Source organism: Gossypium arboreum, chromosome 11 (genome assembly GCF_025698485.1).
Source record: "Gossypium arboreum isolate Shixiya-1 chromosome 11, ASM2569848v2, whole genome shotgun sequence".
In the NCBI taxonomy this organism is placed as follows: Eukaryota; Viridiplantae; Streptophyta; class Magnoliopsida; order Malvales; family Malvaceae; genus Gossypium; species Gossypium arboreum.
Window position 1 is genome coordinate 115970023 of NC_069080.1, and position 22524 is coordinate 115992546.

At 33.6% G+C, this 22524-nt stretch overlaps 1 long non-coding RNA gene and 1 pseudogene across 1 annotated transcript; one reads left to right on the top strand and one right to left on the bottom strand.

Moving 5' to 3' along the window:
- The first annotated feature begins 1832 nt into the window (after positions 1–1832).
- On the top strand, positions 1833–19034 carry LOC108472232 (receptor-like protein kinase ANXUR2; annotated as a pseudogene).
- Positions 19035–20280: 1246 nt separating this feature from the next.
- Positions 20281–21734, bottom strand: LOC108473125 (uncharacterized). Its single transcript, XR_001869657.2, has 3 exons — positions 21314–21734; positions 21097–21226; positions 20281–20994 (listed from the first exon to the last, which is right to left on the bottom strand). It is a non-coding gene; the product is annotated as an uncharacterized LOC108473125 (long non-coding RNA).
- Positions 21735–22524: the final 790 nt, after the last annotated feature.

Consider the following 22524-nt stretch of genomic DNA (forward strand, 5'->3'; position numbering starts at 1 on the left):
CCTCGGACAAGCTGGAAAATCCCTAAATTCTTTCAATCCTATGGCATGCCAACTATATCTGACTCAGCCCGACTAGTTAATAGAGTATTCAATTTTCATATTTCAATTCAATCACTTTCTCATATTTTCCACTCAAATCATTCTTAATTTAATTACAATTCAATTCAATACAATTTTTCACTTTCCAATCAATATACTATTAAATATCCATATATAATCATACTTCATCTCAATTTCATTCATTTCAATATTGATACTTACCTTAAAATTTTACTTACCATACACATAAATTTAAATATAACATTTAATAAATAGTAGTTTAAATTATAGTAATACAAATCATGATTTTTCTCGAGTTTACTTTTGCATAATCTTCTCTTTTCCCTTCTGTGTCGATGCCTTTAGTTCTTTGCTAGCTACATAAATTAAAATAATTTATACTATTAACACAACACTAATTTGTATTAAATAATTGAATTTCTATTCAACTTCTACCTTAATTTCAATTTGATCCTAACTAAATTTACTTACTTTTCTATCTCAATTCATACCTTATTTCTACTCAATTTTCTACCAAATTCAACTTAACTATCTAATGTTCACCATAAAACCCTAATTTCAAATTTCTTTCAATTTAGTCCCTCTAACACAAAACTTATAGCTTACTTTACAATTTAATCATTTTATCAATTCTAACTAGAAATTTTATCAATTAAACCCCTAATTCATCAATTTGTTCAACATGAATTATGTTCAAAAATCTAAGAACTTTCAAAATCTTAACACAAATTCAACAAAACTTTGTTCTAAAGCTTTTAAAACATCAAAATTAAAAAAAAAAAACTTAATTGACTTACCAAATTAAAGCTTAAAGCCTCGAACCCTAATTTTTCCTTCTATTTTCTTTCTTTCTTTTTCCTTCCCTGTTTCGAATAGTCTCTGTTTCTTTTCTTATTTGTTTCTTTTGTTATTTTACTTTATTTCTTTTATGTATTAGTTAATAAAATTAATAACAATAATAATTATACATTATAATAATATAATAATATTTAATTCATAAATATCTTTTACTTATTATTTAAGAAAATATATAAATATTTTACAGTATATAAATACAAACATTACACATGCATTTTATCATCACCTTACATTTGTCACTATCTGATTTAATTTATAATAAAATATCATAATTTTAATTAATATAAATTATATTATCTAATAAAATAATAATATTCATTATAATTTATTAAGATATTTATATAATTAAATCATAAAAATGAAGTAATTGCTGCCTCAAATTCTTAAATAGGTTTAATTACCTATTTGGCCCTTTTATTTTTTATTAATCTATAATTCAATTTTTACCCCTTATTCAATTTAATCCTTTTTACTAATTACTCTTAATTAGACTAAATTCACCTAATCAAAGCCTAATTAAACACATCATTAGACTCTTAGATATTTCTAGTAATTATTTACGAACTCATTTCGCTAAGACGGAGGCCCGATAATATACTTTTTCGATGCCCGTGAATTTTGGATCATTACAGTTCAACCTAACATGGTTGTTTCAGGTTGATGCCAATTTCGCATACATTGTAAGATTAAATTTATGTGAGATCGTACATGACAAACTAAACCAGAGAGTTTCCATTGTTTACATCAACAATAAATCAACACAAGTTGATCCTAATCCACTTGATATACTTGCATAGACAAAAGTAAAAGGAATTCCAACATATAGAGGTTATGCAATTGTTGTTTTTGATAGTCCAGGTAATGAAATGGTTCGGATATATATAGCTCCCTCCACCTTATTAAACCCCGGGTTTTATGATGCCCTACTTAATGGAGTTGAAATATTCAAGTTGAATTATGGGAATAAGAATTTGGCAGGCAGCAATCCACAACCATCAGCCAAGCTTCTTCAATCCCCAAATGAGCTTCCCAAGTCTGTTGCCTCTAAGTCCAACAATGGGGTTGCAACTTCATGGGCTGCAGAGAGAGCTGCATCTACTTTTGTGGTATTTGCAGTATTAATTTTTCCTACATAGAGAGGAAATGAACCCATTAGGGTGAAACCCATATACCACTTAACGGCAACTCTTATATACTTGAAAGCAAATCTGGGAAGAGCAACAAGTTCCCCGTGTCGGCATTGTCTCAAGGTCTACCTCGCCATTTTCGATATCAAAAATCAGACAAGCAATAAAAGATTTTGATGAATGCAATATGATTAGAGTTGAAGGGTTTGGGATGGTGTATGAAGGAGTCATCGATGGAGGCACCAAAGTGGCTATAAAGCGATCCAATCCGTCATCGGAACAGGGCGTTAATGAGTTCCAAACCGAAGTTGAGATGCTTTAAAAGTTGAAAACACAAGCATTAGGTATCTTTGATTGATTTTCGTGAGGATGGTGGTGAAACGTGCTTAGTTTATGACTACATGGCTCTTGAAACTTTTAGGGAACACCTTTACAACCATAATAAATCTCATCTTTCATGGAAACAAAGGTTGGAAATCTACATTGGAGGAACCAAGAGACTTTACTATTTTCACACAGGAGCCCAGTACACCATCGTTCACAGGGATGTCAATACAACATTCTCTTGGACGAGAAATGGGTTGCCAAAGTTTTGGATTTTGGGCTATCGAAAACCAATCCTAAAATGAATAAAGGCCACGTGAGTACAGTGGTAAAAGGTAGTTTTGGTTAGGGGTATTCAATCGGTTAATCGACTCGAAATAATATTAACCGAATTAACCGACCTTTCAAAATTTTTAACCGTTAACTGAACTGAAATTTTTTCAAAAAAATTAATCGAACCGAAAATTTTTCGGTTAATTTGGTCGGTTAACCGAATTAACCGAAAATTATATTTTTTAAAATTTTTGGTTAAAATAAGTAAAAAATTAACCGAATTAACCGAATTAACCGAATTAATTGAATTAACTGAATTACCCGAATTACCCAAATTAACCGAATTAATCGAATTATTTGTATAAAATTATATGTTTTTTAGTTTTATTTTTATTTTTAGTTTTAGTTTTAGATTTTTATTTTTATTTATTAAATTATTAGTAATTTTATGATTGGGTTGGGTAATTGGGTTGGGTTGGGTACTTGGGTTAATATATATTAGATTGGGTATTTGGGTTTATGTTAGATTGGGTTTGAGTGAATAGTGGGCTATTTATATATTATAATTTTATTTATTAATTTTTTCGGTTAAACCGAAAAAATTCGATTAACCGAGCGGTTTCAAACCTAATTAACCGTTAACCGAAAATTCAAAAAATTATTAACCGACTCCCGACCGAATTAATTCGATTAACCGACCGATTAACCGAATTTAGTCAGTTAACCAAATTTTTTTAATTTTATCCGAATTTTACACACCCCTAATTTTGGTTACTTAGACACTGAATATTTCTGAAGGCAGCAACTCACCAAAAAATTCGATGTTTACTCCTTCGATGTTGTCCTATTTGAAGCACTATCTGCTAGACCAGTTGTGCATGCCAGCCCTCTAAAGGTACATGTTAGTCTTACAGATTAGGCCCGCCATTGTCACAAGAAAGGAACTATTAATCTTCATTTGAAATGAAAAATAAATCCAAAATGCCTAAACAAGTTTTTTGATACAACAATCAAATGCTTGTTTGATCATGGAATTGAAAGCCCTTACATGGGTGATGTGATGTGGAATCTTGAGTTTGATCTCCAATTGCAAGAAAGCGCCACCCACCAAGTCAGCTCCAATTCAACGTAATTAGCGAAAGACAAGGATTACATGGCAGTGACCATCATTTGAATTAACAGCTTAATAATGACACTACCATCTTCTCAATCCAAAACCACAATAAAAGGAAAGCAAACCAAAAAAACTAATATGCCAGCCATTGATATTGTTTGAAATTCTATGTTTTAAAGTTGCAGAGCATTAGAAAGATAGGTAGGGGTGTTGATAGTTCGGTTAAAACTGAATTAATAGACCGAATTGGTCTAATTCGATTAATTAGTTGGTGGTCAAATTTAATTTTTCGGAGGTTGATTAATGATTTTTTAAAATTTCGGTTATCGGTTAATTTGGTTCGAAATAAGGTAATTAACAAAATTAACCAATTAACTGAAATAAATAATATATATGTTTTATACTTATTTTATTAACTTAAATAAATAATAAATCGATTAACTTCAGTTATCCGTTAATTTAGTCCAAAATAGAGTAATTAACAAAATTAACCAATTAACTGAAATAAATTAACTGGAATTTCAATGGTCGATTAAATTTTTATTTGGTTGTTAACTTTCAAGATCTATGTAGTGTTTCTTTTGTCTTATTTATTGTTTCCACATCTATTTAAAATTTTTGAACTATTAAAAAAAAGAACATTAGCATTGTATTTTTATGTGTTTTATACTTATTTTATCAAAAGACAAAAAAAACATATAAATTTTGGTTATTCAATTAACCGACAGAATTAACCAAAATATTTCATTCGGTTAATGTAATTGAAAAAAACTTCTATTCGGTTAACAGTTAAAAAATTTTACATTTTAAATAATTTGATTCGGGTGTTAACCAAACTGACCATTTAAACACCCCTGCAGACATGCAATCTAAATTAACGTTTCCTATTTGTCTTAAAAAATTTAGGTTATTTCTCTAAATTGAGGTATTATTTTAAATTTTAAATTTACAAGTTTGACATCAAAAACCATGATTTTTTTGTGAGATTTCGAGCCTTTAGAGAATACTTTTTTTTTTTCTCATTTTATTCTTGGTTATGTGTGTGTCAATTTGATTTGTTATTCTAGAATTTCTTTCGATTATACATGTTAAGACCACACCTTTTATTTGATATACTGAGATGATAAAGACACTTAGGTTTTAACCCACTTATCTTATAAAAAGCCTACTTTCGTAATTAACCCTTAGTGAACCCCATTAATCCTAACACACTATTTCTTGATTAACCCATTAATATTAACACATAACTTATTTTTTGTTCGTTGAGACTTTTTCCCATTTTCTTGACTCCCTTTTTTGTCGAGATTTGATTTGTTTAGTTGCCTAGCTATGCTCTTCTTGTTGATTTGTTGAATTATTTCTTATTATTCTTGTAAAAAAAAGGAAAAAGATTAAAAAGGAAAAAAAATATTGATTATTAATTAGTTTTATTTGTTGATTGAGCTTGAACAATTAAATTCATATTTTGAGAAGAAGCTCATATTGATTCTTGAATAGTTATTGATTTATAATTCAACATTTGTTTATTATTCTAGTTTGGTAATTTATCAGTTCAATCTCAATTATAACCAACTTTTCTAGACTTTCTCCATACCTATAAATTAAACCCCATTACAACCTCTTAAAGACATTTTGATTATTGTATCAAATCATTTCATAGTGGTGGAGATTTGATTTTTATACAAGCCTATGGTAATGACATTTCTTGTTCGACTATTGAGTGCATTTTATTGAGCCTTAAAAAATTTAAGTGCTTGAGTGAATCTTTAGTGAGGATGTCAATTCTTGTTGTTTTTGAATTAAAGGTAACTACTTAAATAAAAGGAGACACCTATGTTTTCATGCTTAAAAATGTTAGCTTAGATTGTTTGAGAGTTTAGTGCCCTTTTAGTTGAATTGCCAATGCATAATTATTTGTGAATTATTTTGAGTCATTATTGGAGATGAACCTGTTCAACGCCACCACTTTGCCTATGAGACGCTGAATTTCTTTTATAGTTTGCGATGGGAGAGATGGTCATCTCCACGATGGCCTGGATTTTTTTTGGATTCACCTTTATTCCTCTTTCTAAGATTATGAAACCCAAGAACTTGTCGGCTTGCACACCGAAGACACATTTTTCTAGATTAAGCTTCATGTTATGGACCCTCAATGTTGCGAACAACTCGAAGAGGTTCCGCACATATTTCTTCATAGATTCGTTCTTTACCAGCATGTCATCTACGTACACCTCCAGGCTATGGCCTAATTGCTCCTTGAATATCCTGTTTACCAACCTTTGGTAAGTTGTACCTACGTCCTTGAGTCCAAATAGCATGACTCGATAATAGAAGAGACCCTTTTTCGGTGATGAAAGTTATTTTTTCTTGCTCGTCGCAATCTAGTAGGATCTAGTTATAGCCCGAAAAGATATCCATGAAGCTCAAAATTTTGTGCCCCGTAGAGGCGTCAACCAGGCGATCTATTGACGGTAGGGGGAAGCTATCCTTAGGGCATGCCTTGTTCAAGTTGGTGAAGTTGATGTACATCTTTCACCTGTTCATCGCCTTTTTTACCATTACCACCAGTCTAGGTACTCCATTTCCCTGATAAATATTGTGGCCAAAAATTTGGAGACCTCCTACCTCACTGCCTCTATTACTTGCGATGTGAATTTTTTCTTTTCTGCTTTACAGGTGTCGAAATCATTTTTTTTTGAAAAAGGGTTGACTTTTTATTTTAAACATGGAAACAAAAAAACGGGAGTCGCCACCAATCCTTTTTTATGAGGTGTGATCGGGTCACCTCATGATTGATCGTTTTAATAAAACGCTTTTACTAAAACAACAATTTTGGTCTACGAAATTCGAGAAAAATAGGTTCGGGATTCAGTTATGCACGAGGAAGGATTAACACCCTCATAACGCCTAAAATTGGTACCTAATTGATTAACTAATGTCTTAATGTAAAAGGTTAAAAATTCGTAAAGAATTTAAAAATACGATCCTCCTTTTTTATTAATGTTAATTTTACAAAATGTTTGGATAAGTCGAGGCGAATGTTAAAGACCTTCTTGTCCTGAAGTAATAAAATGTCACATCCAGTACGTTAGGACACGACATTTTACTCTCGAAAATCCGCTTGTCTTTTGATTTTCAAAACTCATGCATTTCAATTTTAAAAGGATCTTAGTCATTTGGGCCAAACGAGAAAAAATCGAAACATAGTATGTTAGGGCACGATCTCTCGAGTTTCCAAATACGAAATATTGCCTTATTTTGAAATTTTTCTTTTTATGAAATAATAGCAAATATGAAATTTAAAACAATGTATATTTATTTTGTTTGAAGTATAATAAAACGGAACATTATGAATAAATACGTTCGGGCCTAATTCTCGATATGATTTGAACGAAACAAACTAAAATGGCAATATGAACATGGAATAATAATGTACGAATAAAATGTTATGTTAATGAATGTCTATAATATGGAAATACTAACAAATCCTAGTATACATAATGCAATAACCAGATACTATCACTTTAATACCAACACGAACAATCACAGGGAAATAAAATAAAATAAACAACAAATAATTTCAATGATAACAAAAAATAAAATAGGCACTGAACAAGACAAAACTGATTTTTGTGGTACAATAAGGACTAGTGAATACATAAATAGATATACAAACAGATATTGATAATAATGATAATATAAAAATAATGATATTAATACATAAACATAAATATAAATATAATAATAGTAAAAATATAAATGGATAAATAAAAATTAGATAAATAATAATAGTATTAGAATAACAAAATAAATATAAATAGAAACATAATAATAATAGCAATAATATATTAAATTAATTAATTTGATAATAACATAGTGAAAATAAAAAAAGGACTAAATCAAACCTTAAAGCAAAATTTTGGGGCAAATAAAAAATATATAAAAGGAAATGTATAAATTTGAACGTGCGAATAACAAGGAGGGACCAAAAGGGAAATAATCCCCGCCCTCTAAAACGCACAACTTCAAGGAGGACCAAAATGCAGTCAAAACAAATTTCAGGGAAAAAATTAAAAATAATAAAAACTTAATTGCAAAACAATAAAAAAATGGAAGGGCTAAAAGCAATTGGACGAATTTAGGAAAAAAACAAAGAAATTGAAATGAAATGGACAAAATTCCCACGTCAAATTGAAAGAGAAAAGAAAATAATTCAATTTCAATGGAAATACGAAAAGAGAGAATAATCCAATTCCAAATTGAAGTAGGAATACAAAAGTAATTGATCCTTTTCAAAGAACAAAATACTCCTATTTATATACATGGGATTTACTAAAAATAGCCTAACTAATTTAATAAAATAAAATAAAATAAAAATAAATAAAAACAAAAATAAAAATAAAATAATATCTTCCTATTTTTGGCTTTTTACAAAGTCAATAAAATTTGATAACTCCTTGGCTTTCTCCATCTTTTTGATTTGACCCCAATTTAATGATTATCTTTCAATTTGGCCCTTTTTGGCTTGTTTTCGACCTATTGCATCTTTTAGCTTTATTTATTTAGTTATTTTTTTCGGGCCCAGGCCAAAATTGGCCTATTACAGCTGCCCCTCTTTACTCATTATCATGTAACGAGAATGGAGCAAAGACTATAAAAGGGCCAATTTTGCCTGGACCTGTTGAGTCTTGGTGCTTCTTTTCTTCCTCTTCAAGTAACCTCGTTTCAATCCACTATATCTTTAGAGGTATAAGAATTGGTGCTTCAATCCGCTCCAATGTAATTTTAGGGAAAAGAGATTTGTAGCTTCGATCTACTCTGCTGAAACTTCAAGGAGATAAGAATTGGTAATTTCAACCTGCTCCACTGCAACTTCAGGGAAATAAGGCTTGTACTTTTATCCTGCTCTACTGCAACTTCAGAGAGATAAGGATCGTGACTTCGATCTGCTCCAATGTAATTTCAGGGAGAAGAGATTTGTAGCTTTGATCTACTCCGCTGGAACTTCAAGGAGGTAAGAGTTGGTAATTTCAACCTACTCCACTGCAACTTCAGGGAGATAAGACTTGCTACTTTAACCTGCTCTACTTTAACTTCAGAGAGATAAGGTTTGCTATCTTCGATCTATTTTGCTGTAACTTCAGGGAGATAAGATCTGCTATCTTCAGTCTGCTCCACTGCAACTTCAAAAAGATAAGACTTGCTACTTCAACCTGCTCTACTGTAACTTCAGAGAGATAAGGTTTGCTATCTTCAATCTATTCCGCTGTAACTTCAAGGAGATAAGATCTGTCGATTTACCGATCTTGTTACATTGTCCTTTAGGGACATGATCTGTAGAATCGATTTCATGGGCCTATGCTTATGCCAAATGATTAGGATGCTATGATCAGAATAAATCGAATGCTCCTAACTAGGTGTGTATGAATGATATTTGCATGAAATGCAAAATATCGTGAGAATGATCCCTTTTAATATTTGGGTTGTCATTGCTTATTATTTATCAAGGTTCTGTCACCGATGTGCTATCCTACCTTCTTTGTTCAACTGGTATCTTTGACAGAAAATTTGAAGAAATAATCACTATTTGCTCAGCTGGTTTACTCCACTGCATCTTCAGGGAGATAAAATTTGTGGTTTCTTCTATCTATCCCACTGCAACTCAAGGGTACAAGATTTGTAACATCTTCAATCTATCCCACTGCAACTTAGAGGTATAAGATTTATGGCTTCTTCAATCAATTGATCTGGGTAACATGACCAGATGTGTATGCAGGAATGTAGAATGTCATTTTACGATAATGATCCCATTTTAATGCTTGGGTTGCTCATTATTCGTCGAGGTTGTATCACCGACGCAATATCTTGTCTCTTCATTCAATTGATATCTTTGACAAAAATTCCGAAGAGATAGTCACAATTTAGACTCCTCTTTCTCAAACATTTCCAACACTTAGGTTTGGTGAGTTCTAAACAACAGTCCTGTTTCAAGTTCTTGTACTATTTAGAAACTTTTCAGAGTAATATGCATAACTTCTTTTGTGAAAGTTTTATTAGTCCATTAATCATTATTTCAATCCAAAATGCTTGAAAAAGATCACAACAATGGATAAGAAAGAAAATAATTGAGAGCATAGCTCGAAACAAATAAGTTAACCAAAGATAGCAAATGCAATAAAAAGGAAATTTATTGGGAGCGTATCTTGGAACGAATAAAGTAATCAAAAATAGTAAATTTAATATGGGTAAGATGAAGGCTAGGTGCCCAAGATATCGCAGCCTGAGCTTCTCTGTACGAACTTTCTGAGGACCATTTTGAGTTCGACATGTGTTTAGGAGATCTAGAGTACTTTGTCAATGCCCCAAGATGTAGCATACCTCCTCCTTGTTAATTCAAGCATAGCAAGACTACTGCATGCCCCACTTTTTATTTGAATTGCCCTTTTCGGGTTTTCAATTCAAAACCCCTTTGGCCTCAAAGCGCCCTTTGCGGGTTTTCGCCTTGGCTTCTCCTTTTTCTTTTTTTTTTGAAACTACTAACTGGGACTGAATCTGAATTCATTGGATTGGGCAGGTCCTTGCCATCCATCTCGTTCAATATCAATACTCCTTCAGAACAGGCCTTTTTTACTGCATAAGGTCCTTCCTAGTTTGATATTCACTTTCCTTTGAAGTCCTTTTGTATAGAAAATATCTTCTTGAATGCCAGGTCCCCTCGTGGAATTCTCTAGGATAACATTTCTGTCGTAAGCTCACATCATTCGTTTTTGGTATGTTTTGATCATGACGGTTAACTTTCAACCTCTTTTCTTCAATTAAGTTCACTGGATCCTTCTGCTTCATCCATCTTTTGACTCAATCGAAGCTTAGAGAGAATGAATCTCAATTTCAATAGGTAAACCACTTCTATTCCATAAACTAATAAAAAATGTGTTGCCTCGGCGAAGGTTCTGGCTGAAGATCGATAAGCATAGAGGGTGAATGGTGACTTCCTATACCAATATTTAATGTCTCGGTCATTTTTCCCACGATCTTTTTTTTTGGCTGCCTTTATTGCACCATTCATTTTGGGGTGATATGGTGTCTGGTCTTAAACAGACTGCGAACTTTTGATACCATGCTGTTGTGCATTGTTAGATATGATCCTTTCTAGCATTCACTATCGGCACATGATCTTTTTCTTTACGAAATTTGATAATTGTTGACTTTGTAACTTTGGCATATGAAGTGACTTTCACCCATTTAGTGACGTAATCGACGACCATAAAAATGACGATGTCTGCTAGAAGCTTTTAATGAGATCGACCCAATAACATCCATGCCCCACATAGAAAAAGTGTATGAAAGAATGAATGAGGCACATGAATCTTGTCACAATAAATTTGGTATTTACAGCATAACTGATGCGATCCCCTTTCATGATGGACCAGCAATTTTCGAACCTCATGATTTGCCTGGCCATTGTAAAACCATTAGCATGTACTCTTCAGGCACCCTTATGCTTCTCTTAGTAGCCTAGACGTATCTTGATATAATCATGTGAAAACATCTTTGAATTCTTGGAATAACTCAATAACGTCCCGCTTTGTCTCTGTGGTGATATAGGCTCCGATCTTCACCTCTTTCTTTTCTCCTAGGTTCGCGATGTCTATTGACCCTTTGTAACGTAGTATCTATTTTTCATCTTGTTCTACCATCATTAACAAATCACGAGATAGGCTACAATCTCTATCATCTTCAAAGTCTTGAGATCCTTCTAGACACATATCTTGCTCAAAAGGAGATTCTGGGTCAGTAGCAGTGTCGCTTATGTCGTTGATATCTGGAGACCTGTTGTAGGTACGAAGGAATATTCCAAAGAATAAATGAATTTAAGAATAATTATTTGTATGGTATGATCATGAATGAAGAATAAAAGAATATTTGAAAGAAAGTCCAAAGAACAAAAGAATCTAAGAATAATTGTTCGTATAGAATAAAAGAATATTTGAAATGATAGCAAAGATACATTTTATTGAAATAAAGATTTTGGACACAAGCCTATTTCACAAAAGGATTCTTATTGCTTCTAGGCTTAAAGCGACAAACGTGTTTTGAATATTACTCTAAATTGGCTCTAAGAAATATAGGGATCTCTTCTACAGTCTCATTGTTCAAGACAACCCCAAGTACGTAAAGGTAGAAGCTTGGAAAATTTTATTCCTCGATTCCTTCTTCAGATATGTCGTTAATGTTTAGATTCCCCAACATTCCCACCAGGCCTTCAATATCTTCATAAATTTGATTTCTTGATTGTCTATCATGTCCTGCACCAGAGCCCCGAACTCGATGCATTCTTGGATTTCATGCCCCTTTTCATTATGGAACTTCTGCTACATTGGACACGGATGAGTCATCAAACTTCACAATCCCTATTTTAATAAATCTTTCAATTAGTTTTTTGAACGCGGTGTAATTTTCGATTGAATGCCCAATGATTCCAGCATGGTATTTGCACTGAGCATTTGCATCGTACCATTTAGAAAAATGAGGTTGCATCGGTTCTAGGTAGAAAGTGGACACCATGTGTGCATCAAATAGGTTCTGATATAGCTCTCCATATGTTATGGGTATAGGTGTGAACTGTAACTTTTCTGCTTGTCTCGAGGGGCCTGATGGTTGGTGGTTATTGTCTTCGGCTGGCTCACAATAATCGACTTTGAATAACCCTTGTTGTATATGTTTATGTTATTCACCTCATTCTCCCTATTTCTTGGGGCTGATCTCTCGGTGCTTTCCTCCGCTTTTATTTTTTCTTTTCTTATTGCATTTTCTATCATTTCACCAGACATTACTATGTCCGAGAAACTCTTGGTTGTGCTCCCCAGCATGTGATTAATAAATGGAGCCTTCAAAGTATTAATAAAGAGTATGGTTGTGTCCTTTTCTAGCAGAGGTGGTTGGACTTGTGTGGCAACTTCCCTCCACCTTTGGGCATATTGCCTAAAGCTCTCGTTTAATTTTTTCTCCATATTTTACAAGGTGATTCTGTCAGGGGTCATATCCGTCACGTGACTAAATTGTTCCATGAAAGCTTGAGCTAGGTTTTTCCATGAGTTGATCTTGGTACGGCTCAATTGGTTGTACCATTTGGATGTTGTCCCAACCAGACTGTCCTAGAAGCGGTGAATCAATAGCTAATCATTGTTTACATACCCAGTCATTCGTTTACAAAACATGGTAAAATGAGCCTCGGGGCAGCTAGTCCCGTTATACTTATCGAACTTAAGAGTTTTGAACTTGAGGGGAAGCACCAGGTCTAGAACTAAGCTCAAATCTTTAGCATCGATCCCATAGTGATAGTCAGCATTTTTCATTGCTTTGAACTTATCCTCTAACCACCTGCATCAGTCTTTCAATTTTTTGAGAGCTCCACTCTCGCTTTTCCAGCTTCCACATGTCAACCAGATTAGAGTATGGGATTAGTTGGGTTATCCCCTGGATTAGAGCCTGAGTCTGCTTGATAGTTAATTGGCATTGAAGCACCGGCCTGAAATTGTTGGAGCTTCATTGTAACGGATGGCCTTCCCGTGTACACCTCAGAGTGTGTCTGAGCGTTTGTCGGGGTAAAACCAGAGGGTAGAGAGGATCTTCATTGTCATCCCCAGAGTTGACCATAGGGCTTTCTCTTCTTTTTTTTGCACCTTAGCCAACAACTGGTCAATTGGTTTATCATGTTCCTTTGGGACTCCAGCACCTAGTCCCTCATATCCTGTTGAATCTTTACCAATTGTTCTTACATCTGTGTTTGCATATGCTCTTGCATTTCCTTTTGCATTTGTTCCAATCTTTCCAATCTTTTATCCATCACTTTAGTTCTTCTTCGTGTACTGTAAGGATGCGTACTTGGTATATTTTTGTCAGTTTTCAGATTACTGAAATGATTTTTTTAATTAGGGTCCTTTTGTGAAAATCTAATACATGTGATGCAATGTAATGTAGATACATGGGATGAATGCAAAAAGAAAAAGAGGCATTGATTTTGAATTCAGTTCTATTAGAACAACTTTTCTAGAAAACAAATCTCTTTACATAAAGCGGAAACATATACAGCCTTGCCCTCATACTCCAGACGAAGGCATTGATCCCTTTCTTCATATCCGAATGTTAAAATCAAATCTCGCGAACTTTCCAATAGATGCCTAGCTCCTTTTGCTTAATCCGGGCTGCGACCTATTGCTCACTCATCCCCGGGAGGCTTGTTAGCTTCTTTAAGAAAGTCTAGATGTTGACAGTTCTTAAATAATCTTGGTTGGCTTGAATCCTCGGGCAATAAAGCAAAGTTGTGTATTCCTCCACGGGCTATCACCTTTCTCTCGTTGTGCTTACTCGGACTATATTCGGACGACCATATTGTATTCCACTTTATCAAGAAATCTATTTTCCATGACAAGCTCTCTATTTAGCAACTAAATGTGAATCAACATCTCTTTTCTATGATGATGCAATGCAATGCAATGCAATCATAAACAAAACAAAACACGTCAGTACAGAAGAAATAAACAACAAATAGAGCACCTATTCGGTAACCTCTAGGGGTTTGATGGTTCTACCTAAGGTAGGCTCTTAAGGCTCACTATATGTGGTTTAGTTCTAAAGAAAAGGGTACCCGAACCAGTAGATTTCTCGATCCTCACCCATTATAGGCTCATATGGACCAAGTTCAGTTCAGGGGAATACATTTCCCTATGGCTACACAGAGATGAAAATCTCACGAAGACATAGGTACGGATATATCTCGAAAGCGATCCACTATCCTACATGGAGGTAAAGACCTCAAGAAAGAATAGTTTCTCACTCCCACTTAAAAGGGTAAGATCGAACAGACATGCAATGCAATATGCGAAAACATTCCAAAACTCAAACTGATAAAGCAAAGATCACAAAAAATGACGAATGAAATGCAACGAGAGGATCGTAATTTTAAACCGAACTTCTAATTTTCGACAAAAAGACAGAAAATAATCAATTTGCAGCTTTACAGAAAATAATCAATTTGCAGCTTGACTTTCTTTTTTTCCCCAGTGGAGTCACCAAGCTGTCGAAACCATTTTTTTTAAAAGGGTCGACTTTTTACTTTGAAAATGGAAACGAAAAAACAAGTCACCACCAATCCTTTTTTATGAGGTGTGATCGGGTCACCTCATGATTGATCGTTTTAATAAAACGCTTTGATTTACTAAAACAACAATTTTGGTCTACGAAATTCGAGAAAAATGGGTTTGGGAGTCCGTTACGCAAGAGGAAGGGTTAGTACCCTCATAACGCCCAAAATTGGTACCTAATTGATTAATTAATGTCTTAATGTCAAAAGTTGAAAATCCGTAAAGAATTTAAAAATACGATCCTCCTTTTTTATTAATGTTAATTTTACAAAATGTTTGGATAAGTTAAGGCGGATGCTATAGACCTTGTCCCGAAGTAATAAAATGTCACATCCAGTACGTTAGGACACGACATTTTACTCTCGAAAATTCGCTTGTCTTTTGATTTTCAAAACTCATGCATTTCAATTTTAAGAGGATCTTCAGTCATTTGGGACAAACAAGAAAAAATCGAAACCCAGTACATTAGGGCACAATCTCTCGAGTTTTCAAATACAAAACATTGCCTTATTTTGAAATTTTTCTTTTTATGAAATAATAGCAAATATGAAATTTAAAACGATGTGTATTTATTTTGTTTGAAGTATAATAAAACGACACATTATGAATAAATACGTTCGAGCCTAATTCTCGATATGATTTGAACGAAACAAACTAAAATGGAAATATGAACATGGAATAATAATGTACGAATAAAATGTTATGTTAATGAATGTCTATAATATGGAAATACTAACAAATCCTAGTATACATAATACAATAACCACATACTATCACTTTAATACCAACACAAACAATCGAAGGGAAATAAAACAAAATAAAGAACAAATAATTTCAATGATAACAAAAAATAAATCAGGCACTGAATAAGACAAAACCGATTTTTATGGTACAATAAAGACTAGTGATTACATAAATAGATATACAAACAGATATTGAAGAAAGTAGTTTGTAAAATATTGAAAATAGAAGAGTAAATTAAAATAAAAAATAAAATTAAGGAGCAATTTGTGAATATATATACTATATAAATAATAATAATAATAATAATAATATAAAATATAATGATATTAATACATAAACATAAATAGAAATATAATACATAGAAATATAATAATAATAGTAATAATAATAATAATAATAATAAAAGTTTTAAAATCATATAAGAGGACATAAATAAATAAATAACAATACGATATAAATAAATAAATAAAATGCTAATAATAAGAGTAAAAAACATATATAAGGAAAATAATAATAAAAATAATATTAGTATATAAATAGAAATAGAAATATAATAATAGTAGAAATATAAATAGATAAATAAAAATTAGATAAATAATAATAATATTAGAATAACAAAATAAATATAAATAGAAACATAATAATAATAACAATAATATATTAAATTAGTTAATTTGATAATAAAATAGAAAATAAAAAAGGACTAAATTGAACCTAAAGCAAAATTTTGGGTCAAATCAAAAATAAATAAAAAATGGACCAAATTGAACGTGCGAATAACAAGGAGGGACCAAAAGAGAAATAATCCCCGCCCTCCAAAACGCACAACTTCAAGGAGGACCAAAATGCAGTCAAAATAAATTTTAAGGCCAAAATTAAAAATAATAAAAATTAATTGCAAAACAATAAAAAGGCGCAAGGGCTAAAAGCAATTGGACGAATTTAGAAAAAACAAAGAAATTGAAATGAAATTGACAAAATTCAAACGTCAAATTGAAAGAGAAAAGAAAATAATTTAATTCCAATGAAAATAGGAAAAGAGAGAATAATCTAATTCCAAATTGAAGTAGGAGTACAAAAGTAATTGATCCTTTTCAAAGAACAAAATACCCTTATTTATATACATGGGGTTTACTAAAAATAGCCTAATTAATTTAATAAAATAAAATAAAATAAATAAAAACAAAAATGAAAATAAAATAATATCTTCCTATTTTTGGCTTTTTACAAAATCAACAAAATTTGATAACTCATTGGTTTTCTCCATCTTTTTTATTTGGCCCCAATTTAATGATTGTCTTTTAATTTGGTCCTTTTTGGCTTGTTTTCGACCGATTGCATCTTTTGGCTTTATTTATTCAGTTATTTTTTTTGGGCCCAGGCCAAAATTGGCCTATTACAACAGGCTTCGCCTCCAAGAGCACATTCAACCTATGCACAATTACCCGCGGATCTATGCCTGACATATCCATCGTGAACCATGCGAAGACATCCCAATGCCCCTTTAGGCATTTGACTAATATCATTTTTTTCTTCCATGTTTAGTGTTGACAAGATCTTAACTATTTTCTCTTTATTATTACAAAATAGTTATAGGGTCTCGATGTGCTCCACTACTTTGGGTTTCTTATCTTGATGCGCTTCTCTTACATCAAGATCATCTAAGTTGATGGCTTGCCTCGTTAATTTTTCCTATTATGAACTTTTCCTCTCAGTCAATGGCTCTGTTTCCTGCCTGACAGATAGTATGTGACATTGCCTCGTTGACGCTAATACTTATCGAGAATTTGATCTTCATGTAAAAGGTCGTCATCACTATCTTCGCTATCCTCATTATTAGTCTTATAAAGATGGCGTTGTATGCAATTAGGTGGTCGACCACATAGAATTGGACATTCTGTAGTCGTACGCTTACCATCTCCTAAGGTGTTCAATAACGTGATTGTGGCTTTTACCTCATTGTCACTCTTGAACACGACACTCTATTTTTTCTAGTGTTACAGCCTTTTCAGAACACTGAGCGACATCACACCTCTCGTGTGCTCGCCGTTTTGCACTTGACTGCATCTAGTCGTCATTGGTGCCTACGATTACATGAATGGTGCCTGCCTCACACCATTTGCTTACCCTTAGAATCTGGTCTTCGCGAGCTTTGACCTTGCTACGGACCTCTCTGATTTACGAACTCAACAAGTTTGCCATTCCGAATTGCTTCTTTTATGACGTCCTTTAATGTAAAATAGTCTCTCATCTTATGCCCTATATCATCGTGTAAGGCACATCAGTTCCTGGATTTCATCTTTCTACTAATACTCCACATCGGAGTTGGTTTAAGAAGGATGCCCAGGCTCTTTACTAGGTTAAGGATGTAGGCTTGCGTGGCATTCAGCGAGGTGTAAGCCTCAAACCTGCCTTGGGGAGGATTATGCCTTGTGTATTCCTACTGGGGCCTTTGCGGGTTTCTAAGTGTGTTACATTGGGCTAAGGTCTTGTGTAGTCTGTCGATCCTGACTCGTAGGGATTGATTGATGGGAGATTACCTACTATGCTATCCCTCTCTACTCTTGGGTTGTCGATCATATCTTTGAAAATTGACCCACGACGTTCTCTTAATTTCTTTTGCCTTTAGGAACTTATAGGCTCACTCTATAGGTCAGCTAGGCTCTGCAATCTGTTGTTTGTAAATAAATACTGCATGTGGACATTCTACACTTCCATAATGAAGGCGTGTATCGCCCACTAGTCTTCTAGGTTTTTTGTGTTGAATGTAGCCACATAGGACCTTTTTTGTAGTCTTGAAGGGACTCACCCTCCCACTACTTTACTGACATTAACCTCATGAGTGCGTTCATGATTGCTCGATAAGCCTTGAACCTACCCAAGAACATTTGTCCCAGTTGCGAGAAATTATGAATAGATCCTTGTAGAAGGGAGAGATACCATTCCTTGGTGTTTACTTTCAACGTTGTAGAGAAACCTTTCATTTGACTACGTTTGACGCTCCAAACTCATTCATATAGTAATTATCCTACATCAAGTGGGCTCATAGGTCCCTTCTTTCAAACATATCTTTAGGTACCTTAAAATTGCAGGGCAAGCCTACTGTTGCAATTTCGGAGGCTAATAGGTTGTTGGTGCAGAATAACCAATCCATATCTTGTGACCTAGGGTGCAAAGCTGGCACGTCATGGCGAAGCTCGTCCATCTCGTACAACCACTCTTTCACCTGGGTACTTGGGGCTTCATATTGGGTGTTGGCATTCTTCTGGGACTCCGAGTTGTCAGCATGTACGTTTCTGCGCAGTTCCTCATTCTACCTTAGTAACTCCTACTAGAAGACTTGTTGTTCCACAAATCATGCTTCTTGTGCGACCATTTGTTCCTTCATGAACTTCATTTGCTCCTGGAGGGCCAGAAACTACTGTAAGGGTGGTTCATGGTTAAGAGAAGAGGACATTCCCTGACCCGATGAGAGATTAAGTTCCAGCGAAGGGGAAGCCCTTTAGTAAACCATGTTGTCGAGGTTTTTAAGTCTGTTAGCGAACCAAGCAGTGAACAAGTTTGTCTCATTGAGTCAAAGGCTGAAACTCAACATTCTTGCCTGACTGGATGAGGGGATAAAAGGAAAAATCTCGTTTGGGTGAAACTTTTGGTTTTTTAAGGTTGAAGAGAATTGAATCAAACTGAAGCAAATCTGCCAATCGGAAGTAGTCCACGCTTACCACGCCAATTGTTTTGTAATATTTTTCTCGTATCGTATTAAGGGAAACGCAGAAGGTATTTATACATATTCCTACTGCTACTATTACAGCTCAAAATAGGGCCCACTATTTTGTCTCAGTCTTGGGGCTGATGGCACTAACATTCCCTAGGCATGTCTTGGCTTATTGGTCGCGTGTTTACGGAGTACGCGGTCCTTTCTAATCCTGGGACTAACACCTCCTGAGAATGTCGTACCCATTGGCTATGAGCGAGGGCCCCTTGTAAGGCTCGCTATCCCTTTTGTGGACATAGCTTGTGACCCCATTCCTGCGAGGCTTGCGCAAGCTCTCCTCTCGAGCTATCTTTGCAAGCACTCGACACCCTAGCAGGGTCTCTCGCAAGCTCGTCCCCACAAGCTATTTTTGCTAACATTCAACATCCCAATGGGGTCCTCAACGAACTATCTTTATGGCGAGCATTCTTCTTCCGAGTCAAATCTATCCTAGTTGGAGACCCGGACCCTATTGGGTCATTTGGGCTGGAGATTACCAAATCCTAACATAGCACTAATTTTTTTAGAGTTTCCTTAAATGTGTTATAGCAAAACTCTACCCAAATAACCTATTCAATCCACTACTTAGGTTGCCCCATTGCAAAGTAATGTAAATATATCACAATTATAAAATTGACTAACTTTATTCAACCATCGAATTGGGGTGGTAGGCAAAAGAAAAGGCTAACCTTGTTCCACAAATACGAAAGAGTTCCTTCCAAAAATTATTAGTAAAAATAACATCTTGGTCACCAACAATGGATACAAACAAACTACTTAATCAACTAGAATTCAAGCCACAGAAACAACATTATAAGCAATGAAGGAGGGTAATAAAATGAGCATAATAGGAAAAATAATCAACCACCACAGAGAGAGATATTTTCCCAAGAGATTTGGACAACCTGATTTCGTTATTCTAGCAATTGTAGCAAGGCTGCGAGACTTAAGTATTTCTCCTTGTTTTGCTAACAAACTTTACAAGTCTAATAGAAGTCAACAGATTAGCTACAAAGTCTTCTGTACTTTCTGTCATGAACACTACATAAAATGAGACTATCCTAAAGAACCCAATTCACATCCAACTTTCCTACCTCAATTGTTTATACAATTTCTTTCAAGAACTTTGATTATCATACAATATCCTATATTTCATCAAATTTAAAGAAACGAGGCATGGGTCATGATAATAATAAAAACAAAATTATTAGTTATATATCAAATTAAATTAAAATATTCATATCATATGCATTGCATAGGTTACAAACTAATTATCATATAATTGAAACATAAATAATAAACCTAAAATTATAAATAACTTTTTATCATAAACGAAGAAAAGGTTAACCAAATTTCGTGGAAAACATAGTCACTAAAATATAAGCTCATATAATTAAGATAATTAATTAACATAGTTACCGAACATTATAAGTAAACACATACAATGCAAACAATCAAATTAAAAAAAAAAAAAAAAACTCATTTATTGTACCTGATAGACCAGCCTTTTGAGATTAGTGTAAGCAGGCCCCTCACTATCGAGAGACCTTCGGCAAAAAGCTTCATTATCAAGGAGCACCGCATCATCAGTGTGCTCTAACAGAGAAAGGGTTGACAAAACACTATTGTAAGGCTCTACAACAGATGTGGAAAACTCTGGGGAAGCATAAACAGTGAGACCCAATTTTGATTTCTTACCATAATCCACTGAAAGCGTTTTAAGAAGCAATTATCCAAGCACGAAACACCAAAAACCCTTGAAGTCCAGTACAGTTATCTGCTAGCTTCCTGATCCTATCAAGGCACAGATCCACCGTTTCCTTCCCAACTACAACAACAAAAATAAAAAAGAGTTAATTTAGAGATCTAATGGTAGGAGACAAGAAACCCAACTTTTCCAACACTTATTGCTTACTTGTGAAGTGGCCTCTGGCAAAGTTGATTGCAGCATCTTCTTTGCCCCTAATAAGTTGTTCATGGTGGAATAATAGGTTCTAAGTTCATCAATTATGGTCGGTTCAAGATAAAAAAAAGAACGAAAGAAGATTAAATAACCAACGAAGAAAAAGGAGAAAATATTGAGTTTGTATTGGAAAATGAACACAAGAAAGACTTGAATGCCATGTTGAAGACAGTAGAGTTCCCAACAGGTGTTACCAGCTTGACGAATGTGAACTCTCTCATTTTGGCTAACAAAGGGAACAATTGCTGAAGAGGTTCAAGGGGTAAAAGAAACAGAGTGAGATTTTTGAAAAGGTATTATAGATGGGGGGTGGAAAACGATTATAAATTTTGAATAAAAAGATAACGATTCCCAGGATTGAAATTTGAAAATTTGAATAGGATTATATTACCATAATTTGTTAAAATTACTTTTCAAATTTTTAATACAGGAATATACTATATTAACATATTTCTAAAATATATAATTTTTAGGTATTAATAAAATAATATAAATAATAATAAATAAAATTTGCAAATGCTTAAATCGATAATTAAAAATTTTAAAAATGATAAAATTTCTATTTATTAAGACTTTGTTAAAGGAGAATTTTATGAAATATTAAAATTTGGGTTTAAGCCAATACAATTTGTTATAAAGTTACCATATTTGAGATTATATACCATTTGACTTGTATATTAATTTCAAGTGATAAGATTTCTTTCAGTTTAGAAAAATAGTAGTAAAAAAATGTTTTACATCTATAAATTGTATGATTTATTCAAAGCTTCCACTGAAATGTTTTTAAGAAAATTTATTTTTTAGTGATACACCATTCTCGGATCCTAATATGGGGTTGGGTTTGGCATGTTACATACATTGACAATAAACATGTAATATTTTCATATCATGCATATATAGTAATAATTCAGTCAATCAGATCATAGATTCTAGCATTATTCGTATTACTAGGAAATTAATTGGATGAAATAAAGCATTAAAACAGTTTAGGGACTAAATCGGGACTAAACTGAACAATTTCCAAAATCCTGGGCAAACTTGTATCAGAGGTCACACGGCTGTGTAGCCTGGCCATGTGACAAATGCTAAAATCCCCCTATAGGGGTGACACGGTCGTGTGATTCACAAACAACACTGGGGTTTCCAGGCTACATGTGGTCTAT